The sequence below is a fragment of the Ctenopharyngodon idella genome, chromosome 4, assembly GCF_019924925.1.
Source record: "Ctenopharyngodon idella isolate HZGC_01 chromosome 4, HZGC01, whole genome shotgun sequence".
NCBI lineage: Eukaryota > Metazoa > Chordata > Actinopteri > Cypriniformes > Xenocyprididae > Ctenopharyngodon > Ctenopharyngodon idella.
In genome coordinates, this window is record NC_067223.1 from 26,012,250 (window position 1) to 26,024,370 (window position 12,121).

Here is a 12,121-nt window from a genome sequence, read left to right on the forward strand (position 1 = left end):
GGGTAACCTGTCACCTAGTAACGTTCCCAGGACATTCAGAGATGGTCACGATGTGTTGTTCTTTTAAGGGTTGGGGGACGTTATTTGGTGGACCTTCAGGGAACATTCAGAAAGTTCTGGGATTGTTTAGGGGACTATTACTATAGGACATTCTGTTAACTTCCCAAATGTCCTCTTTGTAACGTTCTCGCGACCATAAAATAACCAAAATAGAATGTAACCCTAAAGTCATATCGAGAAGGTTATTAAATGACCAACAGAGGATCGTGTGTGAACGTTCTGTTAATGTCCCAAATGTCCTCTTTGTAACGTTCGATCAAGCTGAATTCTTGTTTTTCAATTTGTTTGAAAAAAAAGGAAAACGAAAAAGGTGCCGTTTTTTCATTTTCCAATTTACTATTGTAGGATACACCTGTTGGGTGCTTTCTTTTACCCGTTTAGGTAACCGTAGCTTTCAGCCAGCACCAGATGTCATCAGGTGGTACCCAACCTTCCTTGAGTTTTTCGACCCTTAACCACAACACTCTCCAGTTGGTATATCTTATATTACTTTATATCACCAACATTCTGGACTTCATAGCCTTAAATGACAACCTTGCCCAAGTGGCTACGTTGTCCAGGGTTTCTAAAACCCATCTCGCTTGGACAGGTGTTGCAGTTGTTATTGTTAGGTCGTCCATGAAACCCCGCAGCACTGGCTGGATGATGCCTGACAGGGCCAGGGGATACACCTTTTGCTGCTGTTATTAGAATGTTCATGCCCATAATAAAGAGGGGGAGATGATACATCCCGTTGGAATTCCCTTCTGAAGATCCTGCCACTTGGTTTTCCACTGGGCTGAAGTAAACCTAAGTTTGATCCCTTCTAGATAGCTGGTGATAATTTTTTTTTCGAATAGCAATTGGGATGTGGTAATGGTCGAGTCCAAGCTGGATGAGATTGTATGGGATAAATCCATAAGTGTTCGTTAGATCACTTTTCTTCGGACTCAATTTTGCTATATTGTTATAGCCACACCATTTCATTTGTGTGTGTATAGTTGCACGTGTGTGAGTGTGTGTATGAGTGTGTGTTCAGCAGCAACATCTCTTCGCATTCGACGTACGTCCAAAAAGCGTTAACTTCCGCAACGTAGTACACAATGACAAGTTTTGACATGCCCTGACATTTGTGCTTCTTTCAGTTGTTCATAAACATATTAATGACAAAAGTGTCATTACACTGTATTCAGCACAAACTAGGCTACCATAATATGTGAGAAACATGTATGTACATGTTTGTTTTTTTGAAGGAATACTGTTTATGCGTGGTTATTGAAAAAACAAAAAACTTAAGTCACTGAAATAAGACCAAAAAAAAAATAAATAAATAAATTTGTGTTCACAAGACTTCTAGGTATTGGAGGTTGTAGACTAGAGTTTTTGCTTCAAAATTATGTAAAAATTATCCTGCCTACTCTATAAAACAATATAGATATTTAAATTTTGTAAGGCACTTTTTGTCAAGAAACACAGTATGCGTGGAGGCGTGAATCTTCATGAATAATGCTGTGATTCACACCTGAGAAGACAAAGGATTTGCATAATAATGAGCTCTTTCAGTCAGGTAGGCTGTGAAAAAACCCTCTGTGATCATGTCTCAAGCTCATCATGGTGTATATCAAACATACAGAAAAAACAGCAATACTGTGAAATATTATTACAATTTAAAATAATAGTTTTCTATTATATACTTTAAAATAAAATGTATTTCTGTGATGCAAAGCGTCTGAACATTCATGTTACCTCTATGGCATTTCATATAGCCTTTTATCTTAAAAGCATGCACATTTGGAGAAATATTGATGGATTCTCATGTTTATGTCAATTTTCTATACAGAGGAGTAATATTTATTCAATATTTATTGTCATTACTATGAGCACTGGATACTGTGTTTTCAATTCATACTTGCAGCCGGAGAGCGCTCTGTACACCTTTAGTCCACAAATTACTCTAAAGAAGAACAGGCATATCATGTGACATTCCAGGAACTAACAGAGGCTTCCAGAGATAGCTAATCACGCCTATAACATAGAGATAAACACTTTTCAAGACAATAAATACACGATTGAGACGATGTATACATGTATTGCCTCAGAATTTGCGTCTGAATAGCGCTCGCTCCGTGGGCGTGGCCGCATTAGCGGATAATGAGCTGAATCACGGGCGTCTGACATGGCTCTCTTTTCATACAGATTACGACTTACACGATTTAAAACCTGACATTTCAACGTTTCTTTAGACATAAGTCTCATTTTTTTGTGATTAGTATTCACTAAGTTACAGTTAATTTTCTGAGAACGATCAGATTGGACTTCGTTCAGAGGGAGACGACAGATCATGCATCATGTTAGTTTTTTTTTATTTTACAAAAAGCACAACATTTTGTTTTTAATCTGAGTGTACACAAATAAAAAAGTGTTTCACAGATTAAAATGGTGTATAACTCTTAATTGTATGTGCAACATTGACGGAGTATTTTGAGTCTCTTTCACGCTGGTAAGAAATAAACCGAGGTGGTATCGCCGGCGATACCTCCGACTCAAGGGAGTTAACATCACTTTGAAGCAAAAATTCTAGACTAAAATATAGTTCCCAAAAGTCTTGTGAAGAAAATATTTAGTATGTGTTTTGAGGCCTTATTTCAGTGACTTCTTTTTTCAAAAAACCATGCATATACATAATTCTCTCAAAAATACAAACATGTACATACTTGTTGCTCACATATTATTGTAGCCTACTTTGTGCTGAATACAGTGTAATGAGACTTTTGTCATTAATATGTTTATAAGCTACTGAAAAAAGCACAAATGTCAGGGCATGTCAAAACTTCTCCAGGGCCCCAAATCAGCCTCAGACTTCAGAGGGTTAACGCTTTATGGACGTATGTCAAATGCAAATAGCTGTCGCACTGGAAGCTTGTTATTTTACTTTATGAAGTTTTACATTTTTTTTTTTTTTCACACAAATGCATCGATTCCCTTCCAAAGGCCTTTATTAACCCCCGGAGCTGCATGGAAGTACGTTTTATGATTGATGGATGCACTTTTTTGGATTTCAAAAACTCATCCTCCAATCACTTCCATTATAAAGCTTGGACAAGCCAGGATAATTTTAATATAACTCTGATTGTGTTTAGCTGAAAGAACAAAGTCATATACACCTAGAAAGGCTTGAGGGTAAAGAAATTATGGGGTAATTTTCATTTTTGGGCGAACTATCCCATGTTATGAAGCAACGAGAATACTTTTTGTGTGCTAAAACAAAAATAACAACTTTATTCAACAATTTTCTCATTTCCTTGTCAGTCTCTTGTGCACTATGGGTGAACTAACCCTTTAACTGTTTAAAGAAAATGAGTCTGTGCACATGTGCCACCCCTTTTCGTCAGGTTGTATCTGTAGAAAGAGTGAGAGTGACTGTAAGTGCAAGGTGGATTACTTGTGTGGAAGTGTGTGTCAATGAACAGATGAAATTTACCTGTTGAAGTTCATGATAAATATCTAAGTGTTTATCATAACGATGCAACATTATTATTGTGCAAAAGGCCATGTTCAAGTTAAACTTATATTATTATAATATTTGTACAGTGATCTGTTTGAGTATTGCATCTGCTGAGTAGGCGGCGTTTAATCTGAAGTCTCACGAGTTCGGCAAAAATAGCGCGAGATCGGATACACGGCAATGGAGGAAAAGAAGGAAGAAATGTGGTGTGTGTTATTATTGTAAATAAATGAGTCAAGGTGGATTAAGGCCGTCCAGTTATAGATCGACCATAGAGCACTCAAATCGTGAGCAGTTTTCAAATGTGATGGGCGGCTGATGTTGTGTGATCGCTCCGGAGATTGGTGGAATTGTATGGTGAATACCATCGCGTGCGTCATTGCAGACTGTAAGTGTTTCATTATTCAGTTTAATAATCATTGTCTTGATATGCTGTTAGATGCATCAATAAAATAATTCTTCAGTTGTAAAAGATCAGCTGCTGTATTTTGCATTTATCACGTTTGCAATGTCTCACAAGTTCACTCATGTGAAACGATAATGACGCAGCACTTTGTTGTACAAATCATATCAGAAAACTAATTGAGTTTTATTTGTTTTATTGTAGAACCACGTTTATCCAGCTGATCTCGCTCTGCACATATCACACACACCCATCACGCACACGAAGCTACAGGCTTCACTGTTAATATCACATCACATTAAGTCTCTAAGGACCAAATAAGGATACATTCTGACAAGTAACCACCTGTTTCAGCCCTGTAGTATAACTACAGCTAAACCTCTATTCTCAGTAAGAACTTTTGTAAATGTATGAAAGAAATAAAGTCAAACTCTTCCTGCTCAACATACTTGAGTTTATCCAGTGTGTAGTTTTGATGGTTAAGTTTATCAGTGAGCAGCTTGACCCCTGAATCTCCTGGGTGATTGTAGCTCAGATCCAGCTCTCTCAGGTGTGAGGGGTTTGAACTCAGAGCAGAAGACACATAACGACAGCCTTCCTCTGTCACCATGCAGCCAGACAACCTACAAAGACACAGCAACAGTCCACATGACATTAGTTTCACAATCAGACATTACTATCACACACTGACCTGTGCAGTTTGTATGCTGTTATTTTCTGTTGATTCAGTCATAAAATTAACAAAAGTGTCTGTCGAAATGTACCAGAGTAAAAGTATTCATTCATTCACTTTCAGCATATTAAGCATACAAATAAGAGTGAATGTGTGCATATTTTATTGTGATAGATTATTGTAAAACAATTTAACTCAGTATCTCCAGCTGACAGTTTGGACTCTTCAGTCCATCAGAGAGCAGCCTCACTCCCGAATCCTGCAGGTCATTGTTACTTAGGTCCAGCTCTCTCAGGGCAGAGTTTTGTAGAGCTGAAGACAAACTCTCACAACACTGAGCAGTGAGATTGCAGCACTGTAGCCTGTGTAGAGAACAAAACAAACAGCAATATCAGTGCTTATTAGGTAGTGTTTACAATCTAGAGCATAGATAACTTGGAAAACCCTTTCACAATGTCCTAACCAGACGCAATGCCGCAACACGCGATAAAAGGTATCTTTTCCATGTTTTGTCCTAAACAGCCGTGACACGCAACGATTCAGTTACTATTTCTCCGCGACATCGCAACTGGAGCTGCAACAGCAAGTATAGCAATGATAATATACTGATAATGATAATTTACTGTTTATGTGCTTTATTTAATGCTAAAAGCGTGTATGTGAGTTTGAATATCATTCTGTGCCTATTTCATTGTGTCTGCTGAGCCCACCCACACTCTCTTCTGATTGGCTGTGGTTTTTGATTGATTTTATCGCTTTTCATTGTCACGTCACGTCTAGTGTTGACAGTCAAATTGCTTGTCGTTGGAATCTTATCCCATCGGGTCTAGTTAGGACATGGTGTTTGACTGTAGTGATGTAAGCAAACAAACAATTTTCTTTTCATAAAACATCAAACCATTATTTTCAGTTTCTTTAATTTATGATACACTTAAGAATAATAAAATTGGTAAAACTCAGGTTCAACTTGTCTGATGGTGGAGACACTTTGGTATTTAATATCATCACACACATTGATACATTTACATTTATTCATTTTTCTGAACAGTCTAGGCCAACAAGTCATCCATGGAAAAAGAAGGCCCAATTACAAAAGACCAACATTGTATATAAATGAATGTAAAGAAGACTCTTACAGTGCTCTTGTGGTGTTTTTGATCACTGGCAGCAGTCTCATCAGTGCTTCATCAGATCTTCTGTACTTCTGCAGTTCAAATTTTTCTTGAGTCTCTTCTGACATCAGGAGCACAAAAGCCAGAGCAGACCACTGAGCAGAGGAGAGATTCTGTGCTGAAAGATTTCCTGAACTCAGATTCTTCTGGATTTCCTTCACAAAGTCATCTTTCAGCTCACTCAGACAGTGGAAGAGATTGATGGTCCTTTCCACTGATTTCTCCATCTCTATTTTTTGTTTGATATAGTCAACAGTGTCTTCAACGTTCTTTGTTTTCAGTTCCAGTTCTGGTAGTAGTTCCTTCAGGTCACTCTGATTAGACTCCAGTGAGAGACCCAGAAGGAACCGGAGGAAAAGGTCCAGGTGTCCGTTCTCGCTTTGTACAGCCTTGTTGATTGCAGTTTTATGAACTTTAAACAGTGTCTTTTTGGAGAAATACCATTTCAGGTTTTCTCTCCAGGATTCAAGAAATGGGTTTGTTTTCTTTTCTTTGCTAATCAAAAACACATAAAGAGCAGCAAGGAATTCCTGGATGCTGAGATGTATGAAGCTGTAAACGTTTCTTGCTGAAATAGCCTTTTCCTCCTGAAAGATCTGAGTGCATAACCCAGAGAATATCGTCTCTTCATTGACTTCTAGTCCACATTCCTCAAGATCTTTTTTGTAGAAAATCAGGTTTCCTTTCTCCAGCTGTTGAAAGGCCAGTTTCCCAAGCTTCAGAATAATCTGATCAAAAGACCTGGCATTGGCTTTAGGTTCAGGATCATACCTGTATTTTTCTTCCATCTGTTGCTGCTGAGTAAGTAAGAAGTTTGTGTACATCCCTGTGAGAGTTGTGGGAGTTTTTTCATCACTCTTTTGAGCCAGTAGAGGCTTAAGAACAGTGAGAGAGATCCAGCAGAAGATGGGGATGTGGCACATGATGTACAGGCTCCTGGATTTCCTTATATGACGGATGATGTTTCCAGCAACCTCAGAACTGCTATTTTTGTTGAAGTATTGCTCTTTCTGCTCATTGTTAAATCCGCGCACTTCAGTCACCTGATCAATGTAGTTTCGGGGTATCAGACTGGCTGCTGCTGGTCTGGATGTGATCCAGACAAGAGCAGAGGGAACCAGATGTTTCTTGATCAGGCTTGTAATCATTTTACTCACTGTTGTTTCTTTGTGAACATCTGTAAATCTATCATCCTTTATGAAGCTCAAAGGGAAGCGACATTCATCCAGCCCATCAAAGATGAACATGATTTTACCATCACCTTCAGGAAGAGAGGGCAATTCTTTAGGATCATTAAAGAAGTATTTGTGAAGCAGTCCCATTAGACTGCAATTATTTCTGATCAAATTTAGCTGACGGAATGGAAGAGGAAAAATGAAGGCAATATCCTGATTTTCTTTTCCTTCAGCCCAGTCAAGGATTAATTTATTGACGGACACCGTTTTTCCTATCCCTGCGATGCCCATCGTCAGCACTTTTCTGTTTCGTCGACCATTATTGACTTTAAAAAGATTATTGCACTGGATCGGTGTGTCCTTGGCAGCAAATTGTTTTAATTCGATCTGTCTCACCTCGTGCTCACTCACTATTCCTCCAGTCTCATTCTCCACCACATATAGATCAGTGTAAATATCGTTCAGGTATTTCTGATGACCCGTCTGAGAATTACCAACCAATATTCGCTCACACTCCTGTTTTAATTTGTCCTTCAATCTGCGGCTGGTCTCTTTGTAATCATGATGAGCAGCTTTACTGTCCTCTGCAGTTGAGCCTTTGAGAAAGAGGGAAAAAAATCAGCAAAAAGTTATCAGATTTTCAATAAGTAATAAAATCTGTATGTAAATTCAAATTTAGTCTGTGATTCCCATTACAAAAATAACCGCCGCACATGTGTGGTAATTTGAAAAGTGTTTCTACCATATTCAAATTAATCACTTTAATACTGTAACAGTGTTTAAATGCAGTTTTACACAGATTATGCTTAAGTTGACTACATTTGTGGTCATGGAAATGCCTTAACTTATGTCAACTTACATACACATCTTGTAGGGGTGAGCAATCAAAATCTTACATCATATATCACAATATGAGTCATTTTATTTCTCGCTACCAATATATATAACAAAATAGTTATTTTTGTTTAAGATAAGGTTGTTATGATTGAAATATTTTTAATTACATTTAAATTACATTAAATTATATAGTTTAATTTAACCATTTAATTTAATTTTCAACACCAATTGCAACCAATATTGCTACTAGCCTAACATAATTAAAAAAAAAAAGTTCTTGGCTCACTACAATGTCACGTGAGTATAACCCCAATGGATAACCACAAAATCTCTACTGCTTGACTAATTTCTATGGTTAACCATGTCTGCTGGTATATATCCCACTCCTAACACCTTGGTTTCAATTTAAAAGTTTCTAAATTATTTTCTAATTCCTTTCAGAGCATTCAGTGGATTGTCTCCATTAGACTCAGATAATCTTTAAGCCAATAAGTTATTAAAAGCTTTTTGATATATCAAGCCATTGACAGCTAGCACACCAATCAGGATGTGAAGCTGTAGTTCCAGCATGATTTGTCCTGCTTAAAGGGGTCATAAACTGCATTGTTTTGTTTTATAATGTTTCCTGGGGTGCACTTATAATGTTAATATGATATTTACATCGAAAATTGTCATAATTTAGAAAAAAAGGCATTTTTCCTACCCTGATTATAGCCCTTTGATTTGAACGCTCTGTTTTAAGGGGTGTGTCTGCTGTGAGACTTCAGCGTAAATGCCCACTGCTGTGATTGGCTGACATTTTTGCATATGAAATAGCTTTAAGATCTACCGCTGTTGTGTTTGGCCCTGCAGTTGCTGCTTGCTGTTACATATTCTCTTGTTTTCATGATTGTTATTAATGATAATGAATATGCACATTATTGGGTATACAGTAATAAAATACTTACAAATAATTTCCAAACTATTAGTTTATAGTTCATTCATAGTTAATATATTGTAGCCTTTACATTGTTAATTTATTAATAGGCTATATACAAATGGTGAGTTATCCATTCATTGTCACTGTAATTAACCAAATTATTATTGTTTATTTAGCTCATATGCAAAGAGTTAGATAATGTTTATCTATGCTTTGTTAACAACTTATTAACCATAAATAATTAACACTTTAGTTTAAGTCATATTTTTACTTATTATATTAAAATTAGAGTTAGTGTAGGGTGATAGAATATACACTGTACAGTATAAAAACCATTATGCCTATGGAGAGTCCCTATTAATATATTAACAATGTAGAGACTACAATATATAAACTGAATAAATTATAAACTAATAGTTTGTTAATAATTTGTAAGTACTTACTCTAGTAATTTATACTTCAACACTGTGAGCTGCCTAACAATATGTCCCTGCTCAAACATTCCACAACCTGATAAACACTGATTGAACACGTTCAGTTGATGAAAGCAAACACCAGCCACTGTCAACAGGGGGAAAACACAATGATCCAACCAGACCCAACGGAAGTGTCTGTTGGTGTCGGTCAGGCATCTGTCAGTGCAGTGTGAAAAAACACGACTGTTGTACCTTGATCTACTGTGTGCTTCTCTGGTTCTCTCTCTGAGGATTTTTGTGTCACTGTGTGGAGAAAGAATAGTGTGAAAGACAAAATATACAGATAAATAAAAGACTGTCTTGTAGCTAAAGCATGTCTGCCCATTAGCAATATTGCCATAAAACAAACTTCATTAGTTGTGTCTCAGTAAGCACTGTTATATTGATACCATTTCCTGCAGAGCTGTAGATGTTCACTGGGCCTGTGAAGGTGTTTCCAGTGAGTAAAGGTGCATTTACAGTTGCTCCTGTTTCAGCGTTCACATCAACACCGACCCCACAGTGAGTGCTGCTGCTCATCTGGACTAGAATAGAGAGAGATTCTTGAAATTTCTTAAATGACAAATTCAATATGATACACTGATATTCTTTCCTTCATTACCTTCCTTGTGTTTCAGCTTTTCTTCTTCCTGCTCATCTGGTGCGTCATAGTGCGGTTCAGCCAGATGCCATCGTCCTTCACTGACTCACTGCTGTTGGACACGAAGAAAAAGGTCCACTTTTACCAGGCAGTTTAAAAAAATAAAGGTATTATTTGAAAATAAATAAATAATATTTTTAAAATAGTGAAAGCAGGTGTCGAACCTTCTGAAAACATTGACTACTTGTAGAGGTCAAACTAAATATTTAGTTGGAGTTTTATTTATATACACAACTCAATTTTTCCTCTAGACCAGGTGACAATTCTCCATTTTCTAAGTTAAAAATATTATAATATTATATGTTATTGGCTTGCTCAACTCAAAAACAGACTCAAACACACTCTCACAGTTTAAATATTGAATATAGACTCATGTCTTTAGCCTGGCATATACCTAACTTAAGTCTTAAAGACCCCCTGTGGTGAAAATCAAGTTTTTAATGTTGTTTATATGCCTATTATTTATATGTTTATATGCTTTATATTTTATGTCTGAAACTGCAGTAAACCAAAGACAGTCTAAAACCCGCGGTTTGAAATCGTGGGTGTTTGTGACATCACAGACTACCTTGTAACCAATCATAACAGCGTGCCGGCAGGCTTTAGCATATCATTAACTATGACTGCTCTGAAGCAGGAAAGTCTCGGGAGAAGCCAGGTTATCCCGGTATATTTTTTGTTGATATGAAAAATTGTGTAGATTTATCAATATAGCAAGTCTATTACGATGTTATGATGAACTATAAGCCTTTCTCCACTGACGTTCTGAGTTGTTCAAAGCGTTGGTAAGGATACTGATTGTTAGAAGGCAGCTGTCTGACTCTGAGATGAAGAACAGGAACATGGTTTGTGTAACATTAGCAACACATTATTAGCTGTTTGATAACGTAGTCAAGCAAAAGGCTATCTATATTAATTCATATTAATTAATGACAGAACCATCGCAAGGGCTGTGCCAAGTGTTGCGAGCGCATAGGGGCTCGCGGAAAAGTAAAGTGACAGCCAACTTGAAGTAAAGCCAATAAAGTTCATGTTTTTGTCCTTCAAAATATTTTAATACTATAAACATAGCTAAAACAATATTGCTCTGAGCGTGTGCGTGTGACCGTGATTCATGTGCATATGTCAGTCAGTGTGGAATCGCAGGTCAAGTTCAGAGAGAGCTATTCAGTCCATTATAAATTCTGATTTTGGCTGCCTCTGGAATGGATCAAACCATAAATATTAGCCTACCTGATAACTTCAAGTAAATACGCTGGAAATCCATGCTCATTCAAGGATGTGCTTTTATTTCATGTACGGAGAAGGCACGGCGCCTGCAGGATTTCATCTGAATGTTTCTGAAAACTCCAAAAAGCAACGAAATTGTCAAACATCCATTTAGCGCATATTCACAGAGGAAAACGGCTGCTTGTTCTCTCAATACTGTGTGTTTTGCATCTGTTTGTCTTCAGCCTCTAGATTCAGCTACTGCTCCAGTCTCCTATCCCACTATCATCATGTGTCGATTCATGACAAATTTCAGTCTGGTTATAGGACTGCAGAGCACTGAAACTGCCCTTCTCAAAGTGACATGTTGTATCATTGCTTTGACACAAATTCACACAGTCTTTCATCTTCATTACCATCTAAACAAACAGTGATCATCTAGGAATAATGTACTGTAATGAAAACATGGCCTATGTAACATAAACTGCAGTGAATTCTAAATAGTAGAGTGTCATTCTTGATTTGTAAAGAGATTTTACAAAAAAAAAAGTATAATGCTGCCTGTTGTTTAGCTTTTAGAGTTTTGAAAAAGTGTATTGAGAAACATGTCCTAAAGTTAGTAAAAACTGTAAAAAGTGCAGATGACTATAATTTTATTTATCATCCCATCTGGGTTTGATTTAAAAAATAAATGATCATTATCTCATGTTAAAGCTGTCACTTCAACAGTCCAGTACAGGAGTACATTGGTTGACAGCACCACCTGCTCTACTGAATTTGATCTTCATTCAGCTCTTCATCTATTCTTTTTGCTTTGGTTTGAAACTATGGAGTGAAAATCTTGTGCACTCAACAGATCCACACAGACGCACAAACATCAACTCACAGATCAGACACAATATATGAAATCAGGCAACAACAGCCATGAAAGCTTGTGGAGGTTTGTTAGCAATGCAAGATAATGCAAATTCCAAAATAAAATGAAATGTTTTCAGGCTAAATAACCAGCAGGCAAATACTGCACATGATTATGCTTAATAAATCGAGAGGAGAAGAAATAGTGATAATAAATG

General features: G+C 37.0%; 1 protein-coding gene across 4 annotated transcripts in view; it reads right to left on the reverse strand.

Moving 5' to 3' along the window:
• The window catches only part of LOC127511070 (NLR family CARD domain-containing protein 3-like), a 146,690-nt gene that overhangs the window by 132,917 nt on the left and 1,652 nt on the right, over positions 1 to 12,121 (reverse strand). For 3 of the 4 annotated variants that reach the window (XM_051891469.1, XM_051891465.1, XM_051891464.1), the window contains one exon: positions 11,073 to 11,186. The gene's annotated coding sequence lies outside the window, so the exon portion shown is untranslated. The remainder of the gene's footprint in view (positions 1 to 11,072; positions 11,187 to 12,121) is intronic. The other variant, XM_051891466.1, reaches the window with a different exon arrangement.